Below are 25,286 nucleotides of genomic sequence, written 5' to 3' on the forward strand. Positions count from 1 at the left end.
TAGACTACAAGGCACCGTTTCTCGACATACTTTGCTTTTATTTTACTATGGTAAAATATATTCACTTCTCAGTTTTGGAGTTATTTTGGGAGGGAGCATTGCACATCCACCTTCCGCACTCAGAAAAAAGCCTTACGTATTATTTTCAAGTTGAAAGCAAGATCATCTTCTAGAGAAATATTTAAACTCCATAGAGTTCTAACGCTCCCATCTCTGTACATATACAGAAGCATTATCTTTACTAAGACTAATTGGCGTTCCTTTGCAGTTATATCTTCTATACATTCACATAAAACAAGGCAAGCTACGAATGTTTATGTCTCGCAACAAAATTATAGCTCAATTAGAAATAGTGTGAATAGTATGTGTACAAGATTGTATAATCACTTACCGCAGCATTTTAAAAACATTAAGAACCCTAAAAGTGTTTAAGAATGAGATGTTCAAATTTCTTGTAGATAAAGCTTATTATAGCGTTTCTGAATATCTAGAGTGTAATTCTTAAACTAAGTTTATATTTAGGTGTATTCTTTGCTACTATTATTTTGTTATCGATTGTAATCTAATTTTCTTTTAGTTTATTTACTTTTACTATTACCTTTGGAATTTGATGTACAGTGAAACCTCCCTTAACGGAAACCTCTCAAAAACGGACACCTCTATAATACGGACAGATCTTTTTGTTCCGTCAAAAACATACGTTCTCTTATGAAAGAAAATCCTCCCTTTTACGGACACTCTCAGATACGGACGCGGACAGTCCTTTTTTCCTCCCAAACATTTCAATAACCTCTTCATAACGGCCAGAAATTATTCTCGGTTCTACGATACACAAACACACACATATATACACACACACATGTTTCTTCTGCGGCCGTACTGAGGATTCTCGTGTGTCCACTTGCTAAAGAGTTTTATTACACTTGTAGAAGAAAAAACATGCATTTTTCGCTAAACAAAAGAGTTTAGCCGGTTAGTTCGTCCTAACGCATCTTTTGAGAAGGTTCTGAGAGTTTGAAAGGATGAAAAATGCTTATAGTGTGATGACATGTAATTAAGAAAATTACCATACACGCATTATCTTTTGCAGTATTCGCTGTTAACACATCCCCAGCAATAAAATTATTTAACAGAAATGAAATTCTCCTTCATCCCTCCCAGTAACTCAAATACGTACTAAATAGAGTATTTCATATTGAATTTTACGTATTTACGCGCTCATACATAATGTATTTTCTGTATATTACTGCATACAATTACCGTTGTGAGAAATTAAATTTCTGTAACCTCTCTGTAACGGACACCTCTCAGTAACGGACAAAAATTCATGTCCCATTCGTGTCCGTTATTCAGAGGTTTCACTATTATTTTCTGACGTGTCCTATGTGGTTGGTTTTCTGCAACCTCTATGTACAGAAAGGATGAAACTAAACTAAACTAAACTAAAAATATGTTCAACTGCATCCGTGTCTTCCTTTGATATTAGATGGTGGGTTCCTGTTAACCCTTTTCTTGACAATGTATCCTTTGGGATACATAATTTTGTTGAACATTTTTCGTTCTTTGACTACCTATTTTGGCAATGTATCCTATGGGATACATTACATCACATCCTTGTCTAAATAAAACATGTAACTAAAATGTGCAATTATCTATTATTTTATAATGACGGAAGTCGCATCCAGTATTTTTTCTGAGCAACACATGTCTCCTTGCCAAGAAAAGGGTGAAACCAGTAGGAACCCGCACATCCGGAATCTTCAAAACAACGCTAATTGGAAGTAATGACTGGCTGTGTTGTTGTCTTGCGAGTGGAAATCTATATTGAGCAGCCGGTCCATGTGGAAGCATCAAGTTCACGACATTTAACTCCCAACTGATATCTATAGCCTTTGCAAGCCACCAGTCAGAGTTATACACACAAACCACAAACATCCCTCTTTGTAGGTTGTGAATCTGAATATTCTCCTATCGTTTCTGAGATCGTGGTGGAACAAATTAAATTTCTTCTTCCTTGTTCTTTAAAGTTCGTGTAATATAAGTTCACCCACACGAGTCCGGAGATGTGGCTTATCAATTCCTTTCATAGGGATGGTGTGGTTGGACCATTCTTTTTTTTTTTCTGCTCGCGAAATTCTTCAACTTCTTTCGACAACAGGATCTGAACTGTACACGTGTATTATTTCACCACTATTGTAAAATCCTCAGTATTTTGAGTTGCAGCTTTACTTAGGCTGGAAAGATAATATTCTGTAGTGTAGTGCTTCAGTAGGCCCCTTACACCATCGCAAGGCTTCTTTCATGACCAGCAGTACTGTATTCCCAGTGGATTGACACATTTAGCTTTGTCAATCCAAACAGTTGGCAAAAATTTTTTAAATGGCTAGAACTTCATCAGAAATGATGATAATCTGTGATTGCAATTGTTGAAGAATTTCGCGTATTGCCAACACTACAACTGCAACACTCGAGGTTTTGTTTTGAAAATACGTGACTCTTCTAAAAATTAATCTTTATCATTACTCCATTGATTGTGTTGTATTACTTGTCGCAGAATCACAGACCAGGTCTCAGTAAATTCGCAGTGAAGTACATAGAAACATAGTTGTTCAACCGCGCTACACGTCTCTTCACTTCCCTTAATGTGTTGTTGTTGCAATTTCTTCAAATATTGGTGTGTTACTGCTTTCACTTTCCTTTTCCTAAGTTCGACAATGAACGTATCAATGACAACAGTTTTCTTAATAAGTTTATCTTTCATATTGCATATGTATCCTCAGAAGAATCAACTGCTATGATTTCCAGACCAAGTGTCTATAAGGCAAGATTTCCCTTCCCAGGGCAGTCACTACATTACTGAAATAAACAGGTCTCTCATTGCATATCACAGACTTCAGACGTCCAATCAAGATGTCATATCACTCGCCTTCAAGTAAGTTCTTCAAAGTTACCATAGAAAGTTTAAAATTGGCACACACACACACACATATATATATATATATATATATATATATATATATATATATATATATATATATATATATAGATAGATAGATAGATAGATAGATAGATAGATAGATAGATAGATAGATAGATAGATAGATAGATAGATGTGTGTGGAATCACCCACTTAGATCGTAGTGCATAAGATTTTGATCTTCCAATATAAAATACAGAGTGTTCCTTTTTATACCTTCATGTTACGTATCTTTTCTCCTGCAGCTGTTTTAGTGTTAGTATCTTTTCTTGTTGGGCCTCTATCGAGAACAGTCCATTTATCTTCCAGATAATATAGCTATGAAATTTGAACGTGTTCTTCATTCACAAGATGACAGTAATGGGGATTCGGTTTTCCAAACACTACTCTTCCAGATCCCACATTTCTTGTTTTGTCTATCATGTATTTTGTTGCAGACGGAATGTGATGCAAAATGTATACCTTTGAAAGGAACACTCAGTGTTGAATTCAGGCATGTTCAAGGGGGAACGAGCCCCCCAAGAATATCTATACACATGCATTGAAATACACTCTATTTGTATTTTTCTGTTTAATTTTTTCGGAAATTAAACTCTTAAAGGTAAAAAATTTTGTTTTTTGAAAAACTAGATTCTATTTTTGCCCAACCTAATTGTTCTAATCAACAAACTCCTTCTCGTATAAAGTCGAAATGAAATAAAAACTTGGAAATTAGAGACTGACTCACACAAACGTTTTACAGCGTTAATTTGGGGGAAATGGCCACATGTTGGTTATTCCAACCCACCAGACAATAACAAGTCGCGAGTTTTGTTGCGACAGATTCCTGCTGCTCTGTTACAATCTATAGAACAGAGACCCCCTTAAATGTTTATTGCCCCCTTGTACAAAAGTCTGAATTCAACACTGGGGGCACTGGGATAATTGATAGACCGTGCATGTTTTCATTATAGGATCAACACGATGTTTGATATAAATTCCCGACAAGTTTCACGAGATTCTTTTGGTTCAATATTTTCTGAGGATGTCTCTTGTACTTTGAAGAGATTGATCAGTTTTGATTTGGTGTCCTCACCCACAGCTGCAGTAATTTCGCTATGCTTTTTCGATGGCATACACTTATGACCTGACAGCAAGGACCATAGTTCATTAATAAGACTAACTCCAATCTCTATAATTGACTGATTTAGGAATATAAGTCTTCGTTTATAAATACAAAAAATTCATCGTCTACGTGACAGGAAGTGGTGTATTTCTTGCGCCTTATGGCTTCTAGGCAGAGTTCGAGGAAGAAAGGGTCTCCTTTTTAAAGTTAGACCAGATGTATTGGTTATTGAAATAATCGTCCCTTTCAGCAACGATATTTTGCCTGTAGTTACATTACCGACTGCAGTGTTGGGGTGGATGCCCACGCCTTTTTTATTTTATTTATTTATTTATTTATTATACAGAAGCGCTAAATAGATGCCTTATTTAGAGAGAAGAGTGGAAACATTAAAATAATGAATAAATATAAATGAAAATATTATCAGTAATAACAATCGTATCACGAGAGCTTTGTGGACTGCAGAAAATGGTTTGGCCGGCCACATGCGGGCCACTGGCCGCATTTTGGACAGCTCTGGTCTACACCATGATAAACTTCTTGTCCAGTTAGTGTAATTGTCGATATTCTGTCAAAGCATTTAGAACACATAAAGTCATCACTGGAAACATCTTGACTTTGAAACAGTCTTGAAATAAGCACATTTATTCCCACCCTGAAGAGTTTCTCTTTGGTTCTCCTATGGTTCCAGTCGAAAAACACCCTACAACTCAGTGAATCAGCAGAATTTTCATAGAAGCTTACAGGCACTATTGGACCAGAAATTTGAAGAACTACTCTCTTTGTTTTCCTGTTGACAACTGAACTGTAAACTCATGTGTCTGTTCTCCCTTTTACATGATAAGCCACACACACAGAATTATCTGGTTGGGATGATTCCAAAATGTTCTAGAACATTCTGTTACATTGTGGAATAATCAGAATGATTTCAGATTGTTCTAGGATATTCTCTGACATTCTAGAATTATCTGGATGATTCCAGGATGTTCTAGAAGGTTCTGTTACTTTCTGGAACAATCTGGATGGTTCCACATTGTTCCAGTAAATCTTTCATGATTTGAAAGGTTTTATGTAAAAAGAAAATTCGGAAGAATAATATATTTCATCAATTCCAACTTCGTTTAATTTATTGTTTTTGTTCCAATACGTTAAGAAACGAATTGTCTGAGAATGAATTCATTACAAAACCATTATGAAAAATTCCAGAATCAAAGTGGCGTGTTCTACTTTTTAGGATACGTAGTACCTTTAGAGATACAACTCCTGCAAAATTCTCAGAATTTTTGGGATTGTTGTTTCTGAAACAAGGGAATTTAAAAATTTAAGAAAAAAAACAGCAATCAAGACATTAGCGAAAGTTAAAACGTGAACATTCTTTATAAAATCTATTTAACTTAAAGGAGAGAGTTCTTATATGGAATGTAGTACTGTACGGTACTGATCAACGAGTTTTTTTTTTTTTTGTTTTGTTTTCTTTTGTTTTTAAGAATTGAATAAAAAATAATTTTTACTAAGAAAAATCGAAGACTATGCCCGAGAACTTGAACCATATTTGTAAACAGAGAATATTATTTGAATCAATAAATTTAGTATCTTTCAAATAAAAGAAGTAACAAATTATTTTGAACTTTCCAGAAATAGAGTGCTTTAATACTTTGTAGAAAATCGCACTCGAGAAATGCCCTCCGATTCGCTATCTTTGGGGGGTTATATCTCGAGCCTAATTTTTTTTTGGGGGGGTGGGCAAAATACAAAAATACGAGTTTCTTACTTTGTCTTAAATTTAACGGTGTCTTCCTGTTCTGACTAATACCTGTTCTGCCTAATGACCCTCCAGCACTTTGTAACGCATTTTTGATTTAATCTTATCTTTAGGCACAACAGGAATTCCTGTTCTGCCTAGCTCCTGTTCTGCCTAATTCACACAAAAGGGATATTTTGTTTTGAGGGAAATTTATTAGTACCTATTTCCCCTTGATTTTCAAATATCATTCAAGAATTCTTTAATAAAACTTCAAGGCACGAGTGAGGGTTAGTTAGTTAGATTGAACACGCGAGTGGAACGAATTGTTTCATGTGGCCTGGCCAAATACCCCTAGAAATCATTTTTAGTATAACAAATGTAGGGAAAGTGTCCGGTATAATGTAAAAAGCAAAACACTACAATTACGTTGAGTAAAATGATTACACAATTTATTAGAGATAAATACTTCCAAATATCTACAAAGGAAACTTGCTCTAGAATAACAAATTAAAATATCGGAAAGGAAATACAGTTTTAACTTCTTAAAAGTCACATATATATCTTTTCAATTTGAGAGAGAACAAAACGTCGAAACTTCGGAACACACACTAAACCCACACACAACCTCAATGTTATAAATGTAAACTGTAAGATACAGCGTCTACATAGGAAATCAAATCAATTGACCCAACTCTAATCTACTTTGCAAGGACTTGATTCTCTGCTGAATACGCTTATATTTTAGTTTCTGTTCTCTTGGTTTTTTCCCAACTTCTAGAAGCATCATTAATCTTTCATTTTCGTTCTGCTCTTGCTGTAAAAGCTGGACAAGGTTAAACTTGTTCGGATGTTCCTTTGTCAGCCTTTTATTAAACTTCGAATGCCAGCCCTCCACTATATTGGTTGTCCTTTCTTCTCCGTTGTCATAATGGTTCCATAGTTCACTAGAAAACATTTAAGAGAGCATTAGTATTGAAAAACACTAAGCAAACAAATTATAACGTTTACGAATAGATAATTGCCTGAAATATCTTTTTGAAGTTTCAACGAAAAGCGCATCAAGTTTCCTGCCAAAAGGTATGAAATTCAGCGGTAGAAAATCGCAACAGTCAAAGTGGAAGGAGGAAGAAGTACCAAAAAAAAAAAAAAAAAAAAACACTGAAAGGTATCGGCATAGAGAGCTCAGATATTTGAATATCCATAATTATTATACTTACACAGCTAACCATTACTTCAGCCATTAATAATATATAAAAATGTACATAAATAACATATAAATTACTGTAATTAATTTGTGAGCTTTTGACAATGGTGTCAGTGTCATTTTATTCAGTGACAATCAGAGCCATTTTCGAAAACTATATGTTGAAGGAAAGACTGGAATTGATTAACATAAGCAAGTATTTTTGTCTCTCTTTTTTTATTGCAATTTTGGACCAATATACTAAACCCAAATCGGTAATGAGGAAAAAATATTGCAGTATTAAATTACATATGTTTTATATAATTCGTAAGAAAAAGTAAACCTAACTATACAATACTTACGGTGTGAACTTGGCGTCTGCATCGTCCAACCACGTTTCTACCAAATTGTCGTGAAAATCGTCTCGATTCGGCACTTCTGGTGCATCTTCTTGTATATGTAAGTACATATCACCAATTTTATCAATAGGTACAAGTGGTAAAGCACTAGCTCGTCGTATCCACCTTCTAACTTGAATATTTTAACGGTACAATAAAGATAAACCCAGATAGAGCATTGATAGCAGCCCTTTCAACGTCCACAACAACTTTGGCAGGATTCAAGGTGAAACCATTATCAACAGTCTTCTCCTTAGTTAAGCACAGCATTCTGTAATTATCGTCCTCTTTTTTGCTTGGCAGTAGACAAAATAGAAATTGAAAGACCTGCGCCAAGTATTTCCTGTGTAAGGTATAAAGTTGACGAAATACACTTCCAGCGGCTTTAAATGTACTATCCATAAATAATGTGTCCCCGCTTACAAGCTTCTGTAAATTTTCTGTAAATTCTTCCACTATACTCAGTGCATATGGAGAAAACTGCAGTCACTGGGGGTTTATCTTCATTGTACCGTCAAGATATGCAAGTTAGAAGGTAGATACGACGAGCTAGTGCTTTACCATTTGAACCTATTGATAAAATTGGTGATTTGTACTTACATATACAAGAAGATGCACCAGAAGTGCCGAATCGAGAAGATTTTCACGATAATTTGGTTGAAACGTGGTTGGACGATGCAGACGCCAAGTTCACACCGTAAGTACTGTATAGTTAGGTTTACTTTTTCTTACGAATTATATAAAACATATGTAATTTAATATTGCAATATTTTTTCCTCATTACCGATTTGGGTTTAGTATATCGGTCCAAAATTGCAATAAAAAAGAGAGACAAAAATATTTCCTTATGTTAATCAATTTCAGTCTTTCCTTCAACATACAGTTTTCGAAAATGGCTCTGATTGTCACTGAATAAAGTAACACTGACACCATTGTCAAAAGCCCGCAAATTAATTACAGTAATTTATATGTAATTAACGTACATTTTATATATTATTAATGGCTGAAGTAATGGTTAGCTGTGTAAGTATAATAATTATGGATATTCAAATATCTGAGCTCCCTATGCCGATACATTTCAGTGTGAAGACATTTTATTTTATTTTATTTTTTTTTTTTTTTTTTTTTTTTTTTTTGTACTTCTGTCTCCTTTCACTTTGACTGCTGCGATTTTGTACCCTGTGTTAGAACCTTCAGTCTGTTTACTGCACGCTGTATTTCATACCTTTTGGCAGGAAACTTGATGCGCTTTTCGTTGAAACTTCAAAAAGATATTTCAGGCAATTATCTATTCGTAAACGTTATAATTTGTTTGCTTAGTGTTTTTCAATACTAATGCTCTCTTAAATGTTTTCTAGTGAACTATGGAACCATTATGACAACGGAGAAGAAAGGACAACCAATATAGTGGAGGGCTGGCATTCGAAGTTTAATAAAAGGCTGACAAAGGAACATCCGAACAAGTTTAACCTTGTCCAGCTTTTACAGCAAGAGCAGAACGAAAATGAAAGATTAATGATGCTTCTAGAAGTTGGGAAAAAACCAAGAGAACAGAAACTAAAATATAAGCGTATTCAGCAGAGAATCAAGTCCTTGCAAAGTAGATTAGAGTTGGGTCAATTGATTTGATTTCCTATGTAGACGCTGTATCTTACAGTTTACATTTATAACATTGAGGTTGTGTGTGGGTTTAGTGTGTGTTCCGAAGTTTCGACGTTTTGTTCTCTCTCAAATTGAAAAGATATATATATATGACTTTAAGAAGTTAAAACTGTATTTTCTTTCCGATATTTTAATTTGTTATTCTAGAGCAAGTTTCCTTTGTAGATATTTGGAAGTATTTATCTCTAATAAATTGTGTAATCATTTTACTCAACGTAATTGTAGTGTTTTGCTTTTTACATTATACCGGACACTTTCCCTACATTTGTTATACTAAAAATGATTTTTAGGGGTATTTGGCCAGGCCACATGAAATAATTCGTTCCACTCGCGTGTTCAATCTAACTAACTAACCCTCACTCGTGCCTTGAAGTTTTATTAAAGAATTCTTGAATGATATTTGAAAATCAAGGGGAAATAGGTACTAATAAATTTCCCTCAAAACAAAATATCCCTTTTGTGTGAATTAGGCAGAACAGGAGCTAGGCAGAACAGGAATTCCTGTTGTGCCTAAAGATAAGATTAAATCAAAAATGCGTTACAAAGTACTGGAGGGTCATTAGGCAGAACAGGTATTAGGCAGAACAGGCAGAACCAAATTTAACATCTGTAGATTTAATAACATCAGACCAACAAGGTAATCCATTTCCTGAATTGATATAGACTGTCAAATGGTCGAAACAACACCACATATTGTCTTTTTTTATTTTATTTATTTATTTATTTATTTATTTATTTATTTATTTTATTTTATTTTTATTTATTATTATTATTATTATTATTATTATTATTATTATTATTATTATTATTATTATTATTTTTGCAAAGTGTCGTATCTCAAAAAAATCGATTTTTGAGTTAAGAACAACCCCGAATCTCCCTTTAGGAACTCTATAATTCTCTTTAATAACCGTGTTTAAATTACTAAATATAACTGTGGAATAAGCAGTTTGATGTTTGTCGTATCTCAATTGTAGACAATTAAATTTCTCTCATACTGCCGTAACTCAAGATACGACAGTTTTGCAAGAGAACTTAAAGTAAGTTTCAATTGTTCACACAGAGTCGTATCTGAAATGACTTTCTATTTGTGTGTATGTATGTGTTTGTGTGTGTTCACTTTAATGAGTAATTTGTTTTAATATGTTATTTAAGCATGCAGGAAATATTTATGTGCCTTCACAATTGATCCCTGTGATCAAGCTGGCTTGTAGAAAGTAGCCTTTTAAGGTAGTGGAACTACAGCGTAGTGATTTCGTCAACTTCAAGCAGTTCTCCAAAGAACTTAGAATTCTACAAATTCGAGAATCAGAGAGAAATAATGCAAAAGACGTAAACTGGAATAACATGATGGAAATAAGAGTTTTGAAGAGGTCATCGATAACCAGCATCGCAACCAGGCTAGTTATCGCCCGGGGCAAGAACTCGCCTTAGCGTTCCCCCTGACCAACCAAACCAAAACGCTCCTCCACCACTCCTGATATTGGCATCACACAGAAATTCTCCTATTTCAAATTTTCTTCAAGTGGTAAAGCTTGATTTCAAAATTGCAGTACATAATTTAATTGTTGGTACAAGATAAAACACCAAACTAATTAGTATTTGATTGCCAAATGATCTGAGAGTAGCATGCTTGACGCATTCTTGTAGTCCTATCATAGTAACTGCAAACCACAATGTTTCTGGAATTATATCGGAATGTGCAATTGTGCATATGTGTAAATGAATCAGCAGTCTGTTGCTTCAGAACAGAATATTTAATTATGACAAACAATCAAGCTGTTGTCTCAAGTATTATAGTCGGACATTTTACAAATCTCTTAAATCAATGTAAGTTAAATGAAAACACAAAAAGCTAGAACTACAATTTAACTTTTCTTGCTCTTTTGGCTGCATAAGTTTTTACAATGTCCTCAAAAGATAGTTTTGAAGTTAACATAGGCTCTATGGATATGATCCTAAGGTTGGTAAGTCATTATTGTCCTGTTAAGTTTCTGAGGTACTTTTTTAATGATCTTTAGTTTGCTAAAACTCCTTCTCTTGCCTTATAGTGAAACTAAATATTTGCCCACTTTTGCGCCCCCCAATCCGGCGCTCTTGACCCCTCCCCCTTAGTTACGTCACTGCGGAAAACTATTTTCTTACAAAATAGGCCATCTACAAGGAACTTCAACTTAAGCGCCTCAAGAAGAATAGATTTTAAGGTCGGAAAACGTCGCCCAAGACAAATACGGAGACATAATATCTTTGTGCAACGGACCTATCCCTGTCATACGAATGTGTCAGACCCAGCAATTTTCTTGCACCTCGACCATTGGGACGGTTTCAAACAAAAACGAGTTTCTTTCTTTTCATAGTTTTGTTAAGTTTAGGACTGTTTTTTACCAGTTACTTTATGTACATATTTCAGTAATTTTGAGTATTGTATGAAAGTGCTATTAACTGTACTCATTTTAGTTATACTCATATTTATTTAAAAGAATACTATTATACCATATTTTAACCATAAAATATAATACTTAACCATAAAGTATATGTTATTTGAGATACATCACTTTGCAAAAAAAAAAAAAAAAAAAAAAAAGTTTGCTTTAAGAATGAGTTATGGACTTAATACTGCTATACTCTAGTAACGATAATTTATTTTTAATTTAGTTATTTAGCCCCTGTCTCGAATTTCGTTTTTCTTTCATACAGTTTCATATTTACTTAGTAATGTTAATTTGTACTATTAATTTCATACAACATTTTTTCCTTTTTAGCCGAAAGATCATAAGCCTTATTAGTTTGTTCTTTTACTATTAATTTCATAAATATGCTTAATTAATGAATGAAAGAAATATGACTTTTGGTTGTATCGTTTGTTTACTATTTTTTATAACTTACTCATATCAAAAATAAATACAGCAAGTTAGATGTATACAAATGGAAAAATTTACAGTTTTCCAACTTCAATTTGTCATTATTCTTATATCTCAAGAACTATGTACAGTGATGTAACTCATTCTTAAAACAAACATTTCTTTTTTGCAAAGTGACTTAACATATATTTTACGGTTAAATGTTACAACATTATATAATTTGAACATGTGGTATTAATGAATGTACTTTTGGCTACATTGTGCCAAAAATTGGTAAATATTTGTTGGTAAACACAAGCGTAATAGAAAAGTGAAATAGCTGCAAAATTTCAAATCGCTCTCCTGAAAAACGAGAAAAACTGAGATACGACACTTTCCAAACAAAGGGACGATATGTTTCATATTAAAAATATAAGTTAATTAGAATCATAGTTTTATTATTACTATTTTCATCTAGACCTTTCAGCTAGTGAAAAGAATTGAAGATGTCTTTCCTCTAATTATTGGTAAATAAACAGGAACGATCTTTTCAGAGCAAAGGACAAAATATCCAGGAAACTGAATAATGAAATACAAAGGAAGCCGAGAAGGTCAGGAAGGCACAACGTACAAGTAAATGTGAAAGCATAGAGAAATTAGAAAATCTAAGAAAATAGTAGCAAACAAGCCAGTAGTCAGTCTCCAAATTTAGAGGGGGCTAAATAAAAATTAGGGTGGGCAAGAAAATAGTAACAAATGAATAGAAAATTTAAATCCATAGGGAAAGGTCGATTGGAGAGGAAGAATAAATTTGACAGTAGAAAATAAGAATGATAAAATAGTCAACGAGGAAAATACGTTAGGTTTTCTGAAAGAAGTATATATCGAGGAATTCTATGGTTGTAGGAACAATGTGTGCATTGTATTGTTGAGTTTTAAGTCTGAAAATCTACCTTCTAGACTAAAGGAAGTTATGAGAAAGTAATGGTGAAAGGACAATACATATCATATACGGCCTCAGCAGAATTCAAAACCAGGACAGACATGTCTTACGATCGCTCAACATTTCTAACGGTTGTTGCTTGTTAGATCGCTTAACATTTCAGTTGGCAATACATCGTGTAACCCAGATGTTAAACATGAAAAGTAAGCCAGAACAACAGAATGTTTATGATACAGATAGATGAATCAAAACACTTCGAGACTTAGAAAGTAAGAGTGTAACTGAAGTATGTTGTATGCATGTTGAGTGAATTAAGAATTTAGTAAAAGAAGGCAAATATGGAAATTTATACAAGATCTCTTCTTAGTCGAGTATCTAAGGTTCATGGTTTCTGTGCGTGTATCTCTAGTAATTTTCCAGTAGGCGGTACTGAAAATGGACATTAAATATCAACCAACGAAAAAAATGGGAGACGGTCCGGATTATTTTTTTTGCTGACTGTAACCATAACCGGAATTAGGAATTGTCTACTGGGGGGCAGACCTTTTTGGTCGATCTCTAACCTGTGGAATACTTCCTTGGTAGGTGGCCATCTTATAGGTGGTATTTCTATTTTTGTCAAAACTTTGCGGGGCTTCGCTTCGCTCATGGCTGTGACGATTCCGTCTGTGCAAAAGAGAAACTCAAAATGATGCGAGGAATACAATGTAGTGTAATATGCACAGGAAATTGTGCTTTGAGTATCGAATAGAAGACATGTGTGAATAAATGAGAGAATTGACGAGTTGCAGTTTTGAATGTACAAAAGGAAATAGCACAACAGATGCCACAAGTTTCTGAGGTAATCGATAAAAACAAACATCGGAAAAGGAAGAAACAGACGTTGTGAATCAGTGGTTACAGGATTACACCACTAGTTCTTTCCCTTTCTACACGATAGTTATGAAAAATATTAGTCTACTATAAATTAAAATTTTAAAAAATCAAAATCCTGAATCAATATGATCTTGGATGCTTGAACATCCCCTCCTTTGACGACATTCTGTGTACTCTATTGTTGTGCATAGTGATTGAGAAAACGTTGAGCGTAAATATTTTTGTAGTACTAGTAAAGGGTGCGTTGGAGCGGAAGAAAGAAATGTATATCAAAGAAGCATACAGTATATGAACCAACTGGTGAGATTTGAGAAAACGGCAGATAAAATGTAATGGAAAAGATGTTCATTTCTCCAGCAGCGTTCTATGTATCTGTAAAAGGATGTAGTTAAGTAGAATCTGGCTGGAAAAATGATATTAAAAATGGGTCTAGGAAAATTCGGTGTAGGAAATTTCGGTGTAGGAAAATTCGGTGTAAGAAAACTCGGTGTAGGAAAATTCGGTGTACAGAAAATTCGGTGTACGGAAAACTCGGTGTGGGGAAATTTAGGTGTAAGGTAGATTCGGTGTAATACATATTGAATATTACCACTTATGATAATTTACGACACTTTATATTGTGAAAACGAAGACCATAAAATGTAACGAATAAAATGTTATTTCCTATTTCAAGAAAAGCAATTTTTTTTTTTTTTTTTTTTTTTTTTTTTTTTTTTGCCTTTAGTCCACTACCTCTTGCATGTCTTTCGCGGGGTATTACTATAAACTACTTTTCATCACACAATCAAGATGACACTTTTTGTCAGAAATAAAACAATTATAAGTTCAGAGAATAGTTATAGGAACAACTAAAAACACCTTTCCTATAGTACATCATAGAACATATACAAGGTGATTCTTTTAAAATTCATGGATTTCATTTGGTCTAGAATTTGTAACTGAAGTCCAATTTTCATGCGGTTTGTGGCAAATGATCAAGGAACGTTGGAAGATTTATGGAACTATGTTTACTGCTTTAAATTCATTTGGGGTAATATCGGCCACGCCTCTAGAAAAACAGCAAATATTCGCCACTGTATCGAATTGGAATTAGGTGAGGTGCGGTGTGGAGATTTGAGTTTCTTCGTTAGATGGCAACCTCGCGACGGTCAATAAGAAACAAGAAACTGGGTCGTTGTATTGAGAATTATGCTGTGCTACTGTATCAATATGATCAGGACACAGTTACAATAACGTACTCTTTGGAGCAACGTGATTTTATCGTTAAAAAGTTTTTGGAGAACGGGATCTGTTGTTGCTACGCAAAGGGCATTTACACGCAACTTTGCCTCACGTTCTGCCCCAGACAGGAACATAATATGGTCGTTAGTGAATAAATTGCAGGAAACAGGATTCCTTCTGAGGAAGACAGGGAAGCATCGGACCTCGCTGGCGGATGTTGTGAAAAATGTCAGGTACCGCCTCTAAGTCACCCAAGAAATCTCTATTCAACATGTGATTTCGCTTCAAATATCCAATATCTCATTCGAACTGTAACGTACAATGGCGAATATTTTGCTGTTTTTCTTGCGGCCTGCTCTATATTACTCCGGATGAATTTAAACCAGTAAACATAGTCCCATAAATCTCCCAACCCTCCTTGATGATTTGCAGCAAACCACATAAAAATCTGACTCAGTTAGAAATTCTAGAGCCAAATGAAATCCGTGAGTTTTCAAAGAAGCGCTCTGTATATACATATGTAAGATGCAAAAATATATTGATCAAAAAAGTCTTAGTGGAAAGGGCAATATAAAGCAGGATGGTTTTATCAGATAATAGTTGTACAAATAGTTCACTTCTCCTCCAATCAGATACTTTAGTTTGTTTGCCTTAAGGTAAACAAATTAAAGTGTCTGATTGGAGGACAAATTTCTCGTCATGTAAGGGCCATAAAATGTTAAAATCCCTCGAAATTTAGAATTCAAATAATTTCAGGAACACAATTCAATATAAAGCAATATAAAGTAGACAGTAAACAGTAAAAATGATAGTAGACAGTAAAAGTACGTTCTACACAAAATTTGAACTTCAAATTAATACACTCATTTATCCTCAAAGTTGAGTTTTTAATAAATCCTACGGCCTACTGCAACGAATCTTTCTTTACACCGAACATTCCCCACACCGAGTTTTCCGTACACCGAGCTTTCCGTATACCGAATTTTCTGTACACCGAAATTTCCTACACCGAATTTTCCTGATCCCATTAAAAATAGAATCCAGACACATAAATCCATGTAGAAAGGATTTATATTAGTGATTTTATTTACTCATACGCATTTTTACCCTAAGATCTGACTGCTTCATTAAAAGTTGCTCGAATCTCTGTAGTACCATAATTAATGAATTTTAACCGAAGTTGTACTTCTCTGACTATTATGTTTAATTGTAAGTCACGACACAAGTAGGCTAGTCCTTTTTTACAGTGCGATATATATATATATATATATATATATATATATATATATATATATATATATATATATATTAATTTCATTAGCTAATGATAGAATCTCCAGTCTAAAAGACGATTTGGAGACTCTCTGCGTCATTGACCAGAAATAACTTAGCATCGTGAGACGACCATGAAACATTAGTTTTATTCATTGTTCAGACGGTCACCCTGCGATTTTTATTTCTATTTACATACGACTAACGATACTATATATTTTCGATTTTTCTAACCCCCTATGTCCGAAAACAAAACCTTATATTTCCTTTGCAGGTACAGGCTCCAAACTTCAGAGGCAGCCTTATAATGTGCCAAATTACAACTCTGCATGCAAGAACAGTCTTTCATCTGAAGATCAACCAATAGTTGGCGCCATACACTTCGGTTGCTATGGATTTTGATCATCCAAGAGCACTACAAATTCAACAACAGTCCAGAAACACTTTGCTGAACATTCTCCGTACAGTATGAAGTGAAACAGGAATGAACACGACACATATCAGGTGCCATAATCAGGCTTTTGTGCATTTGTATATAGTACTGTTGAACGATCAAAATCAGTTCCTACAAAGTATATGGCGCCACCTATTAACCTTGAAATGCCAGATTATCCTCTCGCCATGCGGAACTGAAATTCTGATATTTTGTACGGTTGCTTGAGTAGTTTAGTGTCATTTTCTGCAAAGAAAATGAAATTATGAGTTTTTACTTTCGGATAGTAATTTTTTCAACCTCTTATAATAAGGGAAAGAAAGAAAATGTTTCACAACCGATAACGTAGATTTCTTCTCTGGTATTGAGAATTTGAGATAGGTATACCTCACAGTGTTTCAGAAGGAGTAATTTGTTAACTGTAACTTTTGGAAAGGATAGCTTCACCATTTGTTTCTTTTTTCGCATTTTTTCATGGCTATATGGTTAGAGTATGCGCCTTACACGTAGAAGGCCCGCGATTCGATTTCCGGTGGGAGTTTGTGTGGTTCGGATCCCACATTAAGACATAACGGTTAACCTATAGGTCTAAGTCTCATAGCTTTGGTGATGAAAGGGACGTTAAACTTCACGTAACCAGTCAATGATTTTCTCTGCCAATGTTAGCACTGATCACGTGTCTTTTTCCCATTTGAAAAAATTAAGATTATTCTGAAAGGACGGACAGCATTGAGTAAGCACGCATAATAGCTTCCTTCGTCCGTATCTGTAATTTCTATCCTGTAAAGGAAACTTTTGTCACTTTTCACCCATCTCATCCGAACATCGATATGTCACCTAAGACGTACCTGCAAGATCACCTAAGACGTACCTGCAAGATCAATAGTTTCCATTTGCATCGACGACCTTCTGCGAACGTTCTGGCAGACCATGGACTCCATCGCGGTAGAATGTCGTAGGCCGTGAAGCGAAGAAGGTATCAAGTGCGTTTTGCACCTCTCCTAGGGATTTGAACTGGTGTCCACTAAGATGATTGTCCAATGGATGGAACACATGATAATCGGACGGTACAATGTCCAGGGAGTGTGGCGAATACGTAGGTTGCTATATATATTTCTGGCCTAGGCAACACTAAGTGTTGCCAGGTGCAATCTGACATTTCCATTGGAAAGTTTGACATTTTGTAGCATAAATGTACTCAGAACTTTTTGACTTACGACAATTTTTTTTTCTTTTACAGGTACTTGAAGAAATCAACTTGGCAAAAAAATGGAATTAACTCGTGAACATTTTCGTGCGATCATTTTTCACAACTTTCGACGTGGATTATCACGACAAGAGTGCATCGATGAACTTAAATCTTTGTATGGCGACGAAGCACCATCCTATAGCACTGTGAAAAACTGGTACAACGAATTCAATCGTGGCCGACGCTCGCTCAAAGACGAATTCCGTGAAGGTCGTCCAAAAACAGCCGTTGTGCCAGAAAACATCGATGCCGTACGTGAACTGATAATGCAAGACCGTCATGTGACTTACCGTGAGATAGAGGCATGCCTAGGCATTTCTTCCACCAGCATACATTCGATATTGCATGAACACCTGGCCGTAAAAAAGGTTTGTTCTCGTTGGATCCCGCACAATTTGACAATCGCTCAAAAGAAAGCTCGTGTGGATTGGTGTAAAGAAATGCTGAAAAAATACGATCGCGGTGCTTCAAAAGACGTTTATAAGATCGTCACAGGTGACGAATCATGGATCTATGCGTATGAGCCCGAAACAAAACAGCAATCGACCGTGTGGGTCTTCCAAGACGAGCCAAATCCAACGAAAGTTGTTCGTGGAAGAAGCACTTCGAAGCAAATGGTCGCCTGTTTCTTCGGCATAACTGGTCATGTGGCGACTGTTCCGCTTGAGCAACGTAGGACGGTCAATTCTGAGTGGTACACCACCATTTGTTTGCCTGAAGTCTTCGGAGAAATTCGAAAAATGAACAAGAGAAGACGAATCATTGTGCACCATGACAATGCGAGCTCTCACACATCGGCTCAAACCAGCGCATTTTTGACCGGCCAAAACGTCGAAGTGATGGGTCATCCGCCGTACAGCCCTGACTTGGCACCCAATGACTTCTTTTTATTCCCACACATCAAGAAAAAAATGCGTGGTCAACGATTTTCGTCGCCAGAAAATGCTGTTGAAGCATTCAAAAACCATGTTTTGGAGGTGTCTCAATCGGAGTGGAAAAAGTGCTTCGAAAATTGGTTTGAGCGCATGCAAAAGTGTATAAATCTTGATGGAGAATATTTTGAAAAACAATAAAACCATTTTCGTTGATAAATATTCGTATTTTCATTATTAGGCCAGAAATATATAGAGCAGCCCTCGTATAATAGTGTTTCCCATCCAAGGCGTAGAATGCTGTCTCAAGTGATCCTAGCCACGTGGGGCTTAGCGTTGTCCTGTAACAAAAGGACCCCTTTGCCATTCAAAAGTTCTGGCTCCAGAGTACTGAGTTTTTCTTGAACACGGCTCAACTGCTGACAGTGCACAGTTGCATTGATGCTTTAACTACCAGTTCCGGATGCACGGTGCCGTGAGTAGCCGCGAGTACACCTTCTTCTGGTGCAGCGCTGGTTTCGGCTGTTCTGAAACCGGTTCTTGGAATGCCAACCAATGATGACGGCGCCGTGGAGCTTCGAAGAGGACCCACTTCTCATCACATGTCAACAACCTGTCCAGAAATGACTTCTTCCTCAGACGAGACAATAAAGAAACAGGTGTCTGCTCGCGTTGCCTTCTACCTCGAGTCACATTATGTGGGACTCTTTTACCCAACTTGTAGTGTTTCTCAAGTTGATGGAGGTGCTACAGAATGGAATCTTCACTCATACTGAACTGTAGTTGCAGTTCCTCACATGTCTGGCCATTGTTCCACTGAATTGCTGCCTGAACATCTTCATTGTACACGTGTTGGTCTTCCGGCACGTGGTGCGTCTTTGAGTGTTTCGTCACCGTCCTTGAACTTGTTAAACCACCGCTACACTGACCGCGTAGTCACAACAGCCTCACCAAAGGCTTGGCATATCTTCCGCACCGCTGCAGTGGCGTTAGATCCCAGTTTGTACTGATACAGCATACACACCCTTATGACGCTCTGTGGAGGTCCCATGTTCTCTCTCTCCTTACGCAAGTTCACGGTGTAACTGAACTTTCACCACAACCAAATACTATGTTGGCTATACCCACACCAACAACTAACCTTCTCCTTATTTTCATTCGCATTCCCTAACAGTGTGAGGGCCAATTGAACACAGACCTCCACAAAAAAGCGACAGAACTTTCTTGGTTACCTTTATACTCCGTCCCTAGCACTTTGGAATACCATGCATATCACTTTACTTTTGCATTGGCAACCTTAAATCGCCCATCTCAAAACCCTCAGAATTTGAACACACCTCGTGTGCGCATTCGGTGCTCACTCAGCAACATATCGGAAAGTTCATTGTAGTGCAGTAAATGAAGCTCAAATTTTAATGAAGAAAGAAACAAATTACTAACAAGCTGAAAATTGGTACAGATGTTGGGAATGATGTTCTAAACAACATACTAAAAGTCCCCTGAAATCCCAGGTGACCTTCGCCGCCATATTGGAAATTGGCCGCCGGAAGTGTCAAATGAACAATACTCAGATAAAAATAGCAATATATTCGCTATGGTTGAACATAAAGAGATAAACTTAGTGTCGTTTTATAGAATATAGACAATACAATATTTTTTAAAGAGAAAATATTTTTCATAAAACTCATACTTTTAGAAATATTAAGCTCTAAATTCTAATATTCCGAAAACTACCGTCAAACTGATTTAAAATTTTATTGAACTTAGGATGTAATTATTAACAAGTTAAAATTTGACATAGATGTTGATAAGGATTATTTAAATGACATACTAAAATACCACAACTTCTTCGTTCGCCATATTGGAAAATGTACAAATGTCCGAAGTAATTGAAAGATAATATTTTGTTAAGTGAAATACAAGATCTGAACCGGAAAATAGTTCCAATATTTGAGAAACTGTAAATGCAGTCGATCCGAAGTCAATTGGGATCAATGGTGGTGCAAGGGGAAACATTATGACATATTGATGAAACGTTGATGAAACATTGATGACTCTAACAATGTTGGATAAACCGTATAAATTATGTAGCTCGTCGTTATGAAGATCCCGCCATTCACTATTGCCGTTTCTCTTGGATCCGAATATTCTCAAATACTTGGATCTTGTTCTCAAATACTTTCAATTTATGTTCTTCGTTCCGAGTAAGCGACCATATTTCGCAACCATACAGAACAACAGGCATGATTATCGTTTTATATATTTTAAAATAAGCTAGTACATTACACATACAATCAATTATAATGTCAGTGATATATGGTGTTCATTAAGCAAAACACTCCAAACAATAAAGATTCAACTTAGAGTGAAGAAATGGTTGTCCTTCGTTTTTCATTATAATTTGGCCATGAGATATGCAGCCCCTATATACAATTATGTGGTGTTGGAATGTATAATAAGTAGGATATGATGCTTTAGTTTTTTTATTTAATTTCAACAGTTCCAGTGTACACGTAAAAATGTAATAAATAAATAATGGCCATGTTTTTTTAATATTGAGTTAGAACTGGACAATCTACGCAAAATTTGCAATCGATCATTGAAAACGTCATCTTTCTAGAGCCTGTAGTTTCCGAGATCTCAGTGTCGAAAGGATTTGCCACAAACATATAAACGTCCACAAACGTATAGTTTAAAACACTCCAGAGATGGCAGCACAATTCATTTGCATTTATTTTGTAGAAGGCTTATTAAAATGCAAAGGCTTTGAACAATAATTTTAAAGGATAAACTTTGTGAAAAAGATCTCTTTAAGTAATTTATTTAAAGCACACCTTTTTAAAAATAATTGTCTTTGTTATAAACGTAAAATCACAAATAACAGTAAATCAAAGGTTTGAAAGCCAAAGTTATAGGTTGGAGCTCAGTCGCTCTCAATTGCTATTGTAGCTTTTTAATAGATAGATAATTTTCTTCTGCGTCCACCTGAATATCTTTTGGTGAAGAAGTTGAAAATTAAAAGAAATTATTTTCTTTTGTTGTGAAAGTCTAGTAAAGTGAAGCGTTTTAGGTGTTGTATAGTAGGTTGTTAAGTGTCTATTAAACAAGTGAGTCTTCCAGTTCAAAAGCGTCTCTTGTCCATTTACAGAAAATCCCAGAAAACTTAAAAATATGAATGATCTGCATTTTTTGTATACAACTGGAAATACTTCACAATGTGTTAATGTAAAAAGCCTGAACATGAAATATTTCCAGTTCTACAAAACGCATCGATCATACAGTTTTTCTCGGTTTTCTGGCTTTTTTTTTTTTTTTTTTTTTTTGGTAAATGGACAAGAGCCGTTTTGGAACTGGACGACTCAAATTATTGTTTATGTATTAATTTCTGTTAATTAAAAGATTATGTACGAGTTATTGTATGGGTTTTTTAAATATACTGTATATTTGGAGATGATACTTCATTATGTTATTAGTTTTGACAAGTGAATTAAGTTAAACACTGATTTCTTTACTTAATTTTAGTAATCTAGTCAACTTCGTAATATTAAATGGCATTATTATTAATGTGATTTTTGTTTTATACTAATAATAAGTAATTAATTGTATTTCAATATCTCGTTAAATATTTTTATTAAGACAAAAAGCAATCAGAGTAAACACCAAACTTATTGATGGTATAGTCCTCACCTCTGACACGTGGGTTCCTGTTTCAATCCCAGCTCCCAAAAAGTGTATGGTCTCTGTCGTGGACAAAAGTTGTGTTCGTGAGTTCTCCTGGGGTTCTCCCGCTTCCTGCGACTTATTCCGCCATTACGCAGGCCTGCGAATTTCAACTTTTGGAATGCATTCCAAGGTTTGATCACAGATTACTATGTATTTTGGGCGCTGATTTCAAAAAGCAAGACTCTCTCTTATCATGCAAGGATTTACGTCTCAAGAAAATGGAAAAAGAAAAAACGAAAAGAAAATTATAGTATATCCATGTATTTGAAGACAATTGTTGAAATGACTGTTTCTTGTTATATTTTCATACAAAAATTTGTTTTAAACTGTGTTATTAGCTGAAAGACTTCCTAGAAAGACTTGAAACCCCCCAAAAAAGCTGAGAAGAAAGCTGGGATCATTCCGGAAATAAAGAAATTGCCGTGAGAATTGAAATGCTTCATTAGTTTTTCTGTTACGTTCAGCCGGAAAGAAAATTTACAGCCATCACCCTCCCATAGTAATTTTTCCAAATCACATTCACTGTCAAAAATGATATTAAATATTCACAGCAAAAACCACTGTTTGTGGCCACATTTTCTTTGACGTTCAATACTTCTTTTCGAATTTTAACTCATGTTTCTGCTGTCTATTATCTCGGTATAACATCCAGCAGTTACCAGTCATCATTGATAAATCCAACAACGTTGATAGCTTTATTCCATCTTTTTTATCTCCTGCTTAATTCATTTATCCATTTCTTCATTCACAGTACCTAAATTTTCAGAAAAGTAATCCAAAGGAGAGTTTAAAGAGTGTAATTTTAAACTCATTGTTCATCCCCACTTCCTCTATTTTGGGGTATTTTCGACTATTGTCTTGTAATTTGGATCCCTGTTGTTTCTGTAGTTTGGTGGATACATCTTTAAATTAATTCTATGCTTGTTGCTTCACAGTTTTTACATTTTTCTCGAATTGCTTGTCATTCATAAGTTTTCTGATATCGGATCCAGTGTAAATGATTGCTTTAAGTTTTGCTGTTGATAACCCTGAAAAGTCGTTGCAGATATATTTAAAACATTTCCCTTCTTCCAGATTGTTTCATCAGTATAAATTTGATATGGAAGGGTAGTAACAACACTTTATTGGGCTCAATCAAACATTGCTATAAAACATTTTTAGTTCCAGTTTACAGTGATGTCCTTTCCGGCCAATTTTTTTCTTGATCCAGTGTCCTCTATCTCGACTGTCCCATTGGCACAAAACACGTGGATACTTTGTGTATCCTCCTTGTTGTCTGGTATCATTGATTTCATTTCTAAATCCAATTCTTCCGTCATCATTTTTCGCCTAGTGCATAATTGTGGGACATTAAACTGAAAGATGAAAGAAAAGACAGAGAAAGTTATTATTATTATTTTTTTTTTAGTAACAAGTTGCTTTTCCGACCCAATTGCGAGTATGAAATTAACATGTGAACGTTGCATTTGGCAGAACTAAAAAGTCCAGATCTAGAGATAGGTGTAACGTGCCGATTCATCCTCATTTATCCCTCTACAGCGGGAAGTCAACGAAGCAAAAAAGTGCAGATTATGTCCAAAAAAATGATGTCTTAATACACCTTCGTTGTTGATTTATATAGTGACGTATTGCGTGTATTTGATTTTGACGTACCATCCTAGACTAGCTTAGTTACGGTACTTCACCACACGTCAGGTGAACGGCAACTTGGTACTTTGAATACGACCTGATTGATTTATTTTCAAAGCTTTTAATGACAATATTTCTCATTGAAGTACAATATCATTCAGACAAGTTAACATTGAAATCAGAACCTGTTTTGAAATATAGATTAAATGACGATATGAGATGTGTACACAGATACTGAAATAAAATTATTAATTTTTGTTGATCTAGAGAACCAGTTATATAAAATTTAAACATAATTTTAATATTACAGGAACAGAAACAACAGTGGCGAAAATGGATAACCCTGAGCTCAAGCTTACTTTGATACGATTGGCAAATAAAATAGCATGTACACTTATATGTACCTTGATTGCACTAACAATCTTTTATGAAATATTCATTATATTGCCAGTCATGTATCCGATGTGGTCTTATTGGTATACAGTTCATTTTGTGTGTGGAATGTTCGTAGCGGGGAATGTCAGCATGAACTATATTGCAACAGTGTTGGTAGATACAAGCATATTCCGTAGAGCTATAAGGGAAGCATCAAACGACAGATGGAAATTTTGTTCAATCTGTAATCGATGGGCACCACCTAGGTCATGGCACTGTAAGATATGCAAAGTGTGTATATTGAAAAAAGATCACCATTCTGTTTTGACAAACTGTTGTATAGGTCATTATAATCATCGGTATTTTATAGTGTTTTTATTTTACTTCTGCGTTGGAACTATTTACGCAACTGCATTCAATATTAAGTATGTTTATCTTAATCATAGTTCTAGTAATCCGATACCTTTTTTACAAATTTTCATGCCATTAACGCTATATATTTTCGGATACAAAACTCCTTGTAGTTATTTGTTGATACATGTAGTTTTCGTCTATGGTATTCCTTCTGGGGTAGCCTTGTTATTGATTCATGGCAATCTGATGTTACAGGGTGTACTCTTCAATGAAAAGAAACATAAAATAACAGAGTACAATTTAGGTCTAAAGCAGAACATCAAGGAAGTATTAGGTGTAAATTATATAGCCGTATTTCTATGGCCATTTACTTCATCTCCTTTGCCTCACGATGGGACTGATTGGGATTCAGTAAAATTGGCGTAATCGT

The 25,286-nt window shown here is 35.2% G+C and overlaps 1 long non-coding RNA gene across 1 annotated transcript in view; it reads left to right on the forward strand.

Moving 5' to 3' along the window:
• LOC145690459 (uncharacterized) overlaps window positions 1–24,790 on the forward strand; it is a 47,362-nt gene extending 22,572 nt beyond the window's left edge. The window contains exon 3 of the long non-coding RNA XR_014132236.1: window positions 24,438–24,790. This is a non-coding gene — a long non-coding RNA (uncharacterized LOC145690459). The remainder of the gene's footprint in view (window positions 1–24,437) is intronic.
• The last annotated feature ends 496 nt before the right edge of the window (window positions 24,791–25,286 follow it).

Source organism: Thermobia domestica, chromosome 7, assembly GCF_964235325.1.
Source record: "Thermobia domestica chromosome 7, izTheDome1.hap1.1, whole genome shotgun sequence".
NCBI lineage: Eukaryota > Metazoa > Arthropoda > Insecta > Zygentoma > Lepismatidae > Thermobia > Thermobia domestica.